Genomic DNA, 12,452 nt, shown 5'->3' with positions numbered 1-12,452 from the left:
AAAAAAAATGGTCCTGTATGCCTCAACGAAGATCCCGCGTGCCACAACTTAGACCTGATGCAGCCAAATAAATATTAAGAAAAAGTCCACATTTATTCTATGGAAGCCAGTTAAAAGTAGCATGTGTGATCAAATTTTATCTTAAAAAATATATAGAAAAAGTGCTTGCTTATACAACAGTGTTCATAGGGGCTATTTCTGGTTGCTGGTGAGATTGGGTGATTTTCATTTTCTTTCTGTGCTAAGTCATTTTTGTTTACATTAACCACATATCACTTTTTTAAAAAAATAAATTTATTTATTTATTTTTGGCTGCATTGGGTCTTCGTTGCTGCACACAGGCTTTCTCTAGTTGCGGTGAGTGGGGGCTACTCTTTGTTGCAGTGAGTGGGCTTTCTCATTGCAGTGGCTTCTCTTGTCACGGAGCACGGACTCTAGGCACGCGGGCTTCAGTAGTTGTGGCTTGTGGGCTCAGTAGTTGTGGCTCACGGGCTTCCGTAGTTGCGGTGCATGGGCTCTAAAGCACAGGTTCAGTAGTTGTGGCGCATGGGCTTAGTTGCTCCGTGGCATGTGGGATCTTCCTGGACCAGGGCTCGAACCCGTGTCCCCTGCATTGGCAGGCAGATTTTTTTTTTTTTTTTTTTTGCGGTACGCGGGCCTCTCACTGTTGTGGCCTCTCCCGTTGCGGAGCACAGGCTCCGGACGCACAGGCTCAGCGGCCATGGCTCACAGGCCCAGCTGCTCCGCGGCATGTGGGATCTTCCCGGACCAGGGCACGAACACGTGTCCCCTGCATCGGCAGGTGGACTCTTAACCACTGTGCCACCAGGGAAGCCCGACAGGCAGATTCTTAACCCCTGCACCGCCAGGGAAGCCCCCACATATCACTTCTATAATCAGAAAAGTAAAGCAGTTTCTACTTTGAAAAATGAAACTAAGCTAAAATGTGACTCCTTGCAAGTTCCTCACTAGGCAAAGACAGATTAAATTACATTCATTATTTTAAGAGTGAAGAGGATTTGAAATACATTTGTAGTTTTTTAACAGGGAATCAAGGGAAAGAGGGAGCATTTTTTTGTTAATTATTAGTTAAGTAAAAACTTATGAATTGTGTTCCCCATGCATTCTGATTAAATTGATCTTTACCGTAATAGTAATACTTACGCCGATCTTCCCAAATTTGTTTTCATGATACCAAGAGAAGCGGCTTAAAGTACTTTGAAAGAGGCGTCATTAAAAAAAAAAAAAAAGCCTTACTTTTAATGATGTGGCAGATTAGTGCAACATTTTTTATGATACCTCTTATTTGTTACAGAGTTCCCTTTTTAAAGTCCTTTGCCATCTTGTCCTTGCTCTCCTGGCTTCCATCTGGGGCTGCAGCAGGGCTGAGCCAAACATGGCTGCTGCTGCAGCATGGGCGGGCGTAGTATAGGATTCGGCTGCTGTGGTTCCTGTGACGAAGCAGGAGGAGAAGCCTGGAGAGCGTGCTCTAGGTCAGGATTCTCTTAAAGCTTGTTGCCAGGAGAATTGGACTTTTCTCGTGGAGGAGATACTACATTTCAGACACTGCTGTTGACAGGGAATGCTACTGTGTATTGGGATTTATAGCCTTAGCAGGGGAGCCACCCATTCTCTGCAGAAGTGAGAAATCTTAGCATATGCTGTCATTTGCTAAGCAGGATTGGCCATTTTTAGAAAGCAGCAAGGCTTACCTGTCTGTTTCAGTTGATGACAGAGAAGTGTCCAGAATGACGGTGATTTCTGGCTCGGTGGGTAAATTTACTAAATGGGTAGCATTTCTCTCAGGGGCAGACTCGGCGGCATAGAGTAGAGGATTAAAATGGTCTGTCTCCATGTGCAGCTTGTGTGAGGATTACTGTATCACATCAAAAGTAAACCTAAAACGTTGGGTGAGAGATGGGGAGTGGTTTGAATGGAGGATTGAAGTTGCTGTACGTGCTGCTTAGGCTGCTCCATAGAGTGAATGCACTGCCATTTGGTTGGGGCGTATTTGTGCCTGAGTTTCTGTCCTTTCTGCCTGTGACTGGAGATGGGCATGATGTAGGATATGCTGCTTGACAACCAATAATGATATGATATATCCGGATGCGCAGTAACAAACTGCTTCACTCATTTCTCTGTTTCGTATGATGAAGAGAAAAGGCTTTTAAAAAAGAAAAAAGCTCCCTTCCACAGAAAAGCCATATGTGATCACTGTAAAAATCACAGGGAAAAAAGAAAAAAAAATCACTTGTAACTTTACCACCCATTGATAACTATTGTTAGCATTTTGATATATTTCCTTGGAGGAATTTTTAAATATATATATGTTTATATATACATGTGTTGGCATATATGTGTTTATATACATATACTCATATGTGCATAGCTGAAGATCATACTGTGAATATTATTTTTTCTATTTTAACATATTGATACATTCCCATTTTAATAAAAATTTTGAGAGGGCTTCCTTAATGGTATTATAACATTTCTGTATATGGCTGTACCACAGTATACTTAAAGCACATTGCTTATCACTGGATTATTCAGTTAACAATTTTGTTATTAAAAGAAATACTGAGGGCTTCCCTGGTGGCACAGTGGTTGAGAGTCCGCCTGCCGATGCAGGGGACATGGGTTCGTGCCCCTGTCTGGGAAGATCCCACATGCCGCGGAGGGACTAGGCCCGTGAGCCATGGCCGTTGAGCCTGCGTGTCCGGAGCCTGTGCTCTGCAACGGGAGAGGCCACAACAGTGAGAGGCCCACGTACTGCAAAAAAAAAAAAAAAAGAAATACTGAGACTAACATCTTTGTGTATAATGTTTTTCAATATTTCAGGTATTTGTTCAATAAAGTAAAAATTACTGGATCAGCAGGTGTGAACATTAGGATAATTGATGCATATTGCCCTATTTTTACCAGCATTAAATATTCTTTTAACTTTTGTTAATTTGATAGGTGAAAATTATATACAGTTTTAATTTGCATTCTCAGATTACTTATAAGATTTAGTTTTCTCCCATGTTTCTTAGCTTTTATTTACTGTTTTGAAAATTATCTGTTTATATGCTATTTTCATGTCTTTATTCAGATCTTAGTTTAGTTTCAAAACAGTCAAATAATGCATGTGTATTATAAAGAATACAGATTATATTGATTTATACCTTTATATTATATATTTAAAAATAATTAAAAACCTTCACTTCCACTTCCATTATTAGCAGCTATCACAGTTGACAGTTCAGCATCTCTCTTCTTACAGATCTTTTTGTATGCATTTACAAATTGAGAGTAAGAGGAAGGGAAAAAGGGAAGAGAGTCAGGGAGTGGGAGAGAGGTGGAGGTTTTTAGAGGATGGCCTCTGGAGCTGGACTCTGTGATTTGCATCTTAACTGCTGGAAGTGTGAAGTGTGATCTTGGAGGATTTCGAGTCCCATAGCTGATAGTCCCAGCTCTCATGGTTTAGTGGCTGTGTACCTTGGGAAAAATGATTTAACCTTTTTGTGTCCCAGTGTCCTCATGTAAAAGGGTTAATTATAGACTCTAGTGCTTAAGGTTGTTGTGAGGATTAAATTAGTTATACCTATAAGGTACTTAAAATGGTACCTGGCACTTTGTGTTATATAGTAATAAATAGCTATTACTATTATATTACTTGTGTAACAAGATTATAAGTGGGATTATACTGCACATGCTTAGTGATTGCTTTTTCACGTATTGTATAAATCTTTCCCATGTTGATACATGTAGATTATTCTATAGTTGTACCATAATTCATTTAACTCTTTCCTATTGGTGGATATATGTATAGTTTCTAGGCTTTTTTGTATGTGTTAAAATGTATAGTGCAGGGCTTCCCTGGTGGCGCAGTGGTTGAGAGTCCGCCTGCCGATGCAGAGGACACGGGTTCGTGCCCCGGTCCGGGAAGATGCCGCGGAGCAGCTAGGCCCGTGAGCCATGGCCGCTGAGCCTGTGGGTCCGGAGCCTGTGCTCTGCAACTGGAGAGGCCACAACAGTGAGAGGCCCGCGTACCGCAAAAAAAAAAAAAAAAAAAGTATAGCGCATATCCTTATACATATGTGTGAGTATTTTAGTAGGATGGAGTCCTATAAATAGAATTGCTGAATTGAACGGTACGTAAATAAACATTTGGCGATTACTTTTTTAATATCTAAGAATTTTTGTTTTCTCTCCTTTTCTGTGTGTAGCAGATGCGTCTTATTTTATGATTGGAATAGTATCTTAAATCCTTTCATAGGTACTAATTGGAAATTAAAAAAATCTTTTTCTGTTCTCTGTACCATCTCTCTCCCTCCAGGGTTGGTTCTGTTTATTCATCTTGGTTCTTTACTTTCTTAATGTCTGGTGATTGTTTAGTTTCCATTCGTGTTTATGAATGGAAGATGAGGTAGATTAGTAGAGTTGACAGATGGAGTCCCTGCAGTTGGGTAACAGGCCTCAAAGGTTGTCTTTAAGTGTTGTGGGTGGCGCCTGACACCAAGGACATTTTACTGAATTGTGCCTTTATTTGCTCTTGGAATAAATTTTTTAAAGGAACATATTACTAATAAAAGTAGACTGATTTCTGTTAAGTCTTGTTAACAAGTTTGTAGTATAGTCAGTGTTTTATATGTTTGCATATTGTCTGTGTTTTGTGGAGTTTCTCATGTACAGTATTTTCCAGATACATTTCAGTTATGATTTTGGACTCATCTTCTCACAACTGGATACTGTGAAGTGGAAATCCTAAAATTTCTTTTTTTAAAAAATAAATTTGTTTATTTTATTTTACTTTTGGCTGCCTTGGGTCTTCCTCCACGCGGACTTTTCTCTAGTTGGGGCAAGCAGGGGCTAACTCTTTGTTGTTCTGTGTGGGCTTCTCATTGAGGTGGCTTCTCTTGTCGCACAGCACGGGCTCTAGGTGTGTGAGCTTCAGTAGTTGTGGTGCGCGGGCTCAGTAGTTGTGCATCACAGGCTGTAGAGCGCAGGCTCAGTAGTTGTGGTGCAAGGGCTTAGTTGCTCCGTGGCATGTGGGATCTTTCCCAGGCTAGGGATTGAACACTGCATTGGCAGGCGGATTCTTAACTACTGTGCCACCAGGGAAGTCGCTAACAACTTGTTTGCTCTTAATTCCTTAGCTGAAGAGCTTAGTTGAAGCTTCAAAGCGTTCATAAAACAAGGAAGTAGTTAACCATCTTTCAGTCCTAACCCTGAATATGTCTGCTTTTTTTCAGTTCCCATTTTGTGCAGTTTGTTGATTGGTCTTGTTTTCAAATGGTCGTCTTCACTGTCATCTGTTGCTAAAAACTGCTTTCTCTTAGTTTTGTCTTTTTATAATCTGCCTCATAAATAATTCTGCCCAAGCTATTGGAACCTTGAATTTTAGTGAAATGAAGAACATTTTATTGTTCCTTCTCTGCTCTTATATTAGTTTATTGCCATCTTTGCAATTTGAAAATCAATTTGTTAACTGTTTTGTCATTGTGTTGGTTATCCACAAATGCCTAGAAAACATTTTATTTACCTGACAAAGACATATTGTGATACACTCTTTTTTTTGTTTTGTTTTGTTTTTGTTTTTGCGGTACGGGGGCCTCTCACTGTTGTGGCCTCTCCCGTTGTGGAGCACAGGCTCCAGACGCGCAGGCTCAGCGGCCATGGCTCACGGACCCAGCCGCTCCGCAGCATGTGGGACCTTCCCGGACCGGGTCACAAACCCGTGTCCCCTGCATTGGCAGGCGGACCCTCAGCCACTGCGCCACCAGGGAAGCCCTGTGATACACTCTTGATGAGAGAAGTCGGTGTAAAACAAATTGGGAGGATGTGTTTAAGAATGTGAGAAGTATTAATTTTTTGTCATTGAAAACTAAAGTTAGTTAATATTTTCATTAGACTTGATTGACTCAAGTAAGTAATCTTTTACTTTTTTTAAATTGAAGAAAATGCCAATTTAATTAGCATAATTTTAGGGATGTGTTAAAGCTAGGATAGTAGTTCTAAATTTAGGCTGCTCATTGGAATAATTTTTGCAACTTAAAAAATATACAGACATCTTCTGAATCATATTTTGGAGTTGAAGTTTTAGATATATAATTAAAGTTAAGACTCCTAGCCTAGAAAATTGAAATGGTCAATTGTGAGTTAATTAGGTCTTACATATTATATAAATGACATTAAATTAGCTTAATTATTTGGATTGTACCTTTTCTGAGAGGTTTGAGTATTAGCATGTTGCTTGTTGTTGGATTTGAAGTCTGTTCTTTGTTAAGATTCTTGATTTTTTTCTTTTTCTTTTTTTTTGCGGTACGCGGGCCTCTCACTGCCCTGGCCTCTCCCGTTGCGGAGCACAGGCTCCGGACCCACAGGCTCAGCGGCCATGGCTCATGGGCCTAGCCGCTCCGCGGCAGGTGGGATCCTCCCAGACCGGGGCACGAACCCGTGTCCCCTGCATCGGCAGGTGGACTCCCAACCACTGCGCCACCAGGGAAGCCCCAAGATTCTTGATTTTTAATGATCAAGAAATGAATGATTCCTTTACTTCTCAGTAGACATGTCCTTTAAGTTTCATTTCTAGATTCATACTGAAATAGGATTTGGCAGATGACTAGAGGAATATGTTCTTATCTTTTGAAATAGGTTGATTCTGAGACCTGGTAAAAAGTTAAAGGGCAAACCAGGCATTTTGCACCTGACATCCTCTTAGAACTTAAAATATTTTATTACCGGTATCTGATTGGTCATATTGACAAACTAATGGACACTGACAGCCTTTATCTGTTTTCTTCCTGTTACGAAGCGCTGTGCGGCTTGCGGGATCTCAGTTCCCCAGTCAGGGATTGAACCTGGGCCACGGCAGTGAAAGCCTGGAATCCTAACCACTAGCCCACCAGGGAACTTCCTGAAGTGAACTTTCTTAATCCAGCAAAGTTTATTGTGTGCAACGCATAGGCCTGCCCCTGTTGTTATTGAGGATTATTGGGATTACCGTAAACCTGCCTAGAATTTTTATTTATTTATTTAAAAATATTTATTTATTTTTGGCTGTGTTGGGTCTTCGTTGCTGCGTGGGCTTTCTCTGGTCGCGGCAAGCGGGGCCTACTCTTCGTTGTGGTGCCCGGGCTTCTCTTGTTGCGGAGCATGGGCTCTAGGTGCATGGACTTCAGTAGTTGTGGCACGTGGGCTTAGTTACTCCGCGGCATGTGGGATCTTCCCGGTCCAGGGATCGAACCCATGTCCCCTGCATTGGCAGGCGGATTCTCAACCTAATGGAGAGATATAAAAGCTTTCTTATAACTTTAGGTGTAAGAAATTAGATACATAAAATTCCTACAAAGGAGAGATTTGTGCCCTTTGAAAAACAAAATCCAGTGTTTACCTAAGAATACGAGGCTGAGGACACTCCAAGCTACATAAGTATTATGTGCAAAAAAAATATATTTGTCAGTCTTTCTCTGTTTTGATAACATCTTTGGATTTATTGCCTTGAATTTGCTTTTGCTCATAGTGAAGTAATAAGAGAACTTAAAATTACTTTCTTCTATATTTTTATTTATAGGTCATGGAAATGAAACTCAGTTAAGGAGCAGAAACACTCTTACTGTGGTTTTCGTTCAGATAACATTTTCAGAGTGACAGAAGTGATTTCATTTTTGAGAAGCAAATTATTTCTCTCCCCTTAGTTCACTTTCATTGTTTATACTCTTACCTTGTCATTGGAATTATGTTTCCATTGAAAATAACTAGTAAATATTCTGCTTTCAGTTTTAGCTGCCTATATTTGTGGCTTAATTGAAATCTATTCTGACTAGTAGGAATAAATAGATTCTGACTATGAGAATAAATAATTTATGTGATTATGTTATGGAAAGAAAAAGTAAACTGCCAGTGAAAGCATTTAAATAATATATTAGAGTTTGTAAGGGGAAACTTAGGGTCTCTTACACAAGACAGAACTTTGGTTGAGAGTTTCTTGACCTTTTACTAGTACTTATCATTCCCATTTATTAAGTATAGACTATTTTGATATTTTGGATAATATGCCATAATGCTGTAAAAAAATAAAAGTTTCTGGCTTTCTGTGCACTCTGCTTTTTGTTTTTCCTTACCCGTTTGGTCTGCTTCTAACATCTCTTCTTTTCTGTGGGTTATTTTACTTCTGTGTGCTCAGTCTCTTTCTCTGTAAAATTGATTAACTAGACTAAACTAATTCCAGAATCCTTTTGGACCTTTTTATTAGCCTATGATTAGGGTAAAAATAATCTCATATATCCTTTTTTTTCACCTTCCTAGAGTATGGGCAGCAGCCCCTGTTGTTACTAAGGGCTTTCTTTTAGGCACAACAGGGGAATATGCGGGAGAAGGGGGTTAGTTGATAATGAAACTTTAGCAATGAAGAATTATCAGAAAAGTTTGAAACATAGTTGATATTAGAGACAGTCTTGCAGAAGAACTCCTTTCCTTTGGTTGTATTGTTTACTACTGGAATTTGATGCACATTTAAAACATTTTTCTTTCTACCTTTTCTCTTAGAATAATAATCCTGTTAGGAAATGCCTCCAGAATCAAGGGACACTCCAGGCAGTGCCCAATAGAACTTTCTGTGATGTTGAAAACATTCTGTGTCTACACTGTCCAGTATGGCAGCCACGAACCGTACGTGGCAACGAGCACTTGAAAGGTGACAAGTGTGACTAAGGAACTAAATTTTAAAATTTCATTTAATTTTAATTAAGTTTATATTTAAATAGCTACATGTGGCTAGAGGCCACATTGGACAGCATAGCTCCATATTATACATTCAACCAGCAAATATTTTTGAGCCTTCAGAGATATGCCCAGCATTGTGTTAGGTGCCAGAGATATTAGGGTCCTGCAGTGTGGTGAGGGAGAGATGATTAAAGAGATAAGTGTAATATGTGTGATAGCTGCTGTATTAAAGAAAGGCACAGGGTTCTCTAGGACCATAGATACTGGTTCTTACCTAATCCAGGCTGAGGGCGGGTCACTTTGGGGGTACTCTTATGTCAAAAGAAATTGTGTCAACTATCCCTTTGTATTATACATAGGTATTGAGCTCAAGTCAATCCTTGTTGTGTTTCAACATATCAAGGGATATGGAAACACTTGGTCATTATTATTTTTAAGTGTTTGGGGTTAGCACTAGTATTTTTGTGCTTTAACTCTGGACCATGTATAGAATTGATAAGTCTTCATTGTTTGTGATGCGATTACCTGTTTCTCTTATGAAAATCTGTAAACAGCTCTAAATCATCAAGGCTGCAGTTTGACTGATGTGGTTACTTTTATTTATTTATTTTTGGTTAAAATAAATTTATTTATTTTTGGCTGCGTTGCGTCTTCGTTGCTGAGCATTGGCTTTCTCTAGTTGCAGCGAGTGGGGGCTACTCTTCATTGTGGTGCACGGGCTTCTCATTGTGGTGGCTTCTCTCGTTGTGGAGCACGGGCTCTAGGCATGCAGGCTTCAGTAGTTGTGGCTTGTGGGCTCTAGAGCACAGCCTCAGTAGTTGTGGCGCATGGGCTTAGTTGCTCTGTGGCATGTGGGATCTTCCCGGACGAGGGCTCGAACCTGTGTCCCCTGCATTGGCAGGCGGATTCTTAACCACTGGAACGCCAGGGACGTCCAAAGTGGTTACCTTTATTTTTTATTTTTTTTCTCTTTTATTTTTTATTTATTTATTTACTTTTAACATCTTCATTGGAGTGTAATTGCTTTACAGTGTTGTGTTAGTTTCTGCTGTATAACAAAGTGAATCAAAAAATATGGAACGCTTCACGAATTTGCGTGTAATCCTTGCGCCAGGGCCATGCTAATCTTCTCCGTGTCGTTCCAATTTTAGTATATGTGCTGCCGAAGCGAGTGCTCAAAGTGGTTACTCTTAAGTGGGTGCAGGTTAGGCAGTTTTTCAAAGGCCACGTCTTGCCCACAAATAACATTTTGTGTTATAAAGTACTGGCAAGGAGGCTGTCTTGGTTCTGTGATTCCTGGAATATATATCATGGACATCCTTGGGGTCAAATTTCTTGGGCTTTGGGACTTTTACATGTGAATATTGAGTGGAAGAGTAATACTTCTTTAGCTTCTTTAGTACTGATCTTTATTTAAGTTCTTCTAGAGATGCGGGAAGCCTAGTCATGTCTTAGGGCCCCTGGATGTCATTTGTAGTCTCTCTGGGTCCATTTATAGTCTCTTTGGTTTGATCTATTTAGAACCTTCTCAACCACGTAAGTCTCCTTGGCTTGGGGAAGGAGGGCCTTTGGAACTCTCTCTTTGCTCTTAACGCTGGTTCTTCAGGTGACTCTTGAGGAACCCAGGTCAGTGTGAGTCACGTACCTAATGAATTAATTTTCATGGCCTCTCTAGATACTAAAGAGCAAGAGCTTTGACTTTTAGCCCCAGAGGTCAGATTCTGTAAGAATGCACTTACACGTAATTTAAATGAATTGCACTCATAAGTAAATGCCTTGTTTTTAGGATGTTTTGAAGTTTACTTCTCTGTAATTATAAAAAGAGCTTGGGTTTTGATGCTGTGGTATGGTTTTGATGAACTGTGGTATACTGGGCTATTTCTAGTGTAATTCAGTGTAATAGGAGGAGGAACAATTTTACTGAATATTAATCTAGAAAAGTAGAGTTTGTGGTTTCAATTTGTTGGGTTAATGAGTGTCATTGTCAGACCATAAACACATGCCATAGGTAATTAGAATTCTGACAACATAGATCCTTTCTTTCTTCATGTTTGATTTTTTTTTTTTTTTTGCGGTACGCGGGCCTCTCACTGTCGTGGCCTCTCCCGTTGCGGAGCACAGGCTCCAGACGCGCAGGCTCAACGGCCATGGCTCACGGGCCCAGCCGCTCCGCGGCATATGGGATCTTCCCGGACCCGGGCATGAACCCGTGTCCCCCTCATCGGTAGGCGGACTCTCAACCACTGCGCCACCAGGGAAGCCCTTCATGTTTGATTTTTAAAAAGATTGAATTTAGATATGGTTATAGGTTACTTTAGCTAATATTTTTGAAATTTCAATCTAAGATTCAGATTTAGCTAATGCTTACTGAATACTTTTGAAGTGCATTATGTATTCAGTTTTAACTTTTTTTATGGATTATTTGTTGGGTGGAAATATGTAAACCAGCTATGTAATTTTAGATTTTTTAGTAGCCATGTTACAAAGTGAAAACAGGTAAAATCAATTTTAATAACATACTTACCCAGTATATCCAAAATATTATAATTTCAAGATGTGATCATTATAAAAATTATTAGTGAGATACTGTATTTCACATTCTTTCTTTGCACTAAGCCTTTGCACTCCAGTGTATATTTGAGCACATCCGCCTTGTGGTAGCTGTATTTCAAGTGCTCTATAGCCCCCTGTGGCTTAGAGGTTACCTAGTGAATAATGCAGTTCCGTAGTCTATAGAAAGGGTAAATACTGCTTTCCTGTCTGCTTTCAGAGAAGACCAGGACTAGCAGAGCTGTGGGCAAGGGAAAGGATAAAGAGGAGGAGTTATATGGCAGAGAGTACCAATCAGTAGGGTGATACTTCACACCTCTTTTCAGCTGGGTTAGTTGCTCTACTAACAGCTATAGATAAATTTATTATTTATTTTCTTTACTAAACTAAATGCTTAAGGCAGGAATTATGTTTTTTGTTTCTATTTCTCTAGGGTCTGTTAGTGCTAGGCACAAAGTAGACACTAATAAATAATGTTTACTAGAAGTCTATACTGAGAACAGGAAGCTTTAAACACTGCCTCTGAAGATTTTTGGCATGATTTATTGCATTTCTGGGAGCTAGATATGTTTTTCACCCATGTTAGTTATACATGTATCCATTCCCAAGGTTATTCCACAAATTAGGAGTGGAAGAAAATGTATACACTGTCAGGAATAAGTACACATGTGAAGACCTACAGTTTGTAAATACTGACATACAATGTCATATTTTTTGCATTTTTGTACTTCAGCAGTTGCCACTAATAATAACTAACATTTGATGAACATGTGGACTGTTCATTTTTTGTCCCATTTCGCTTTCATAATACTACTGTGGATAGGTAGGTGGGATTGACCTCACTGTATAAATGATGAAAATGGGTTATACTGTCTTTTGTCACAAAAGGCATTTACTTGTCATTGTTGGAGTTAGTGTGTAAGTTTAGTGTATATGGTGGGATATAGTTGTTCTTCTAGAAACTACAGTAATAGTATGGTAATGATTATTTACATTTGTGTTCAGGGAGATAAAGAGTGTCATATCTGGTTTGAAAACTTAAAACATGTGTTTTGAAATACTGCAGATACTATACAGAAGTACACTGTAGTATAGCAAACCCAAGTATCCATTAACCAGCTTCACAAACAAAACATTATCCGTATAATAAAAGACCTCAGCATGTACCCCTCCTTTATCACTTGATTCTTTCA

At 39.6% G+C, this 12,452-nt stretch overlaps 1 protein-coding gene and 1 non-coding gene across 8 annotated transcripts in view; one reads left to right on the top strand and one right to left on the bottom strand.

Annotated features, from left to right (window-relative positions):
* EIF4G3 (eukaryotic translation initiation factor 4 gamma 3) overlaps positions 1 to 12,452 on the top strand; it is a 368,147-nt gene that overhangs the window by 24,797 nt on the left and 330,898 nt on the right. The window lies entirely within an intron of this gene.
* On the bottom strand, positions 9,778 to 9,884 carry LOC132416133 (U6 spliceosomal RNA). Its single transcript, XR_009517473.1, has one exon. It is a non-coding gene; the product is annotated as a U6 spliceosomal RNA (small nuclear RNA).

The sequence above is a fragment of the Delphinus delphis genome, chromosome 1 (genome assembly GCF_949987515.2).
Source record: "Delphinus delphis chromosome 1, mDelDel1.2, whole genome shotgun sequence".
NCBI lineage: Eukaryota > Metazoa > Chordata > Mammalia > Artiodactyla > Delphinidae > Delphinus > Delphinus delphis.
This window is presented reverse-complemented; position numbering and strand designations above follow the sequence as displayed.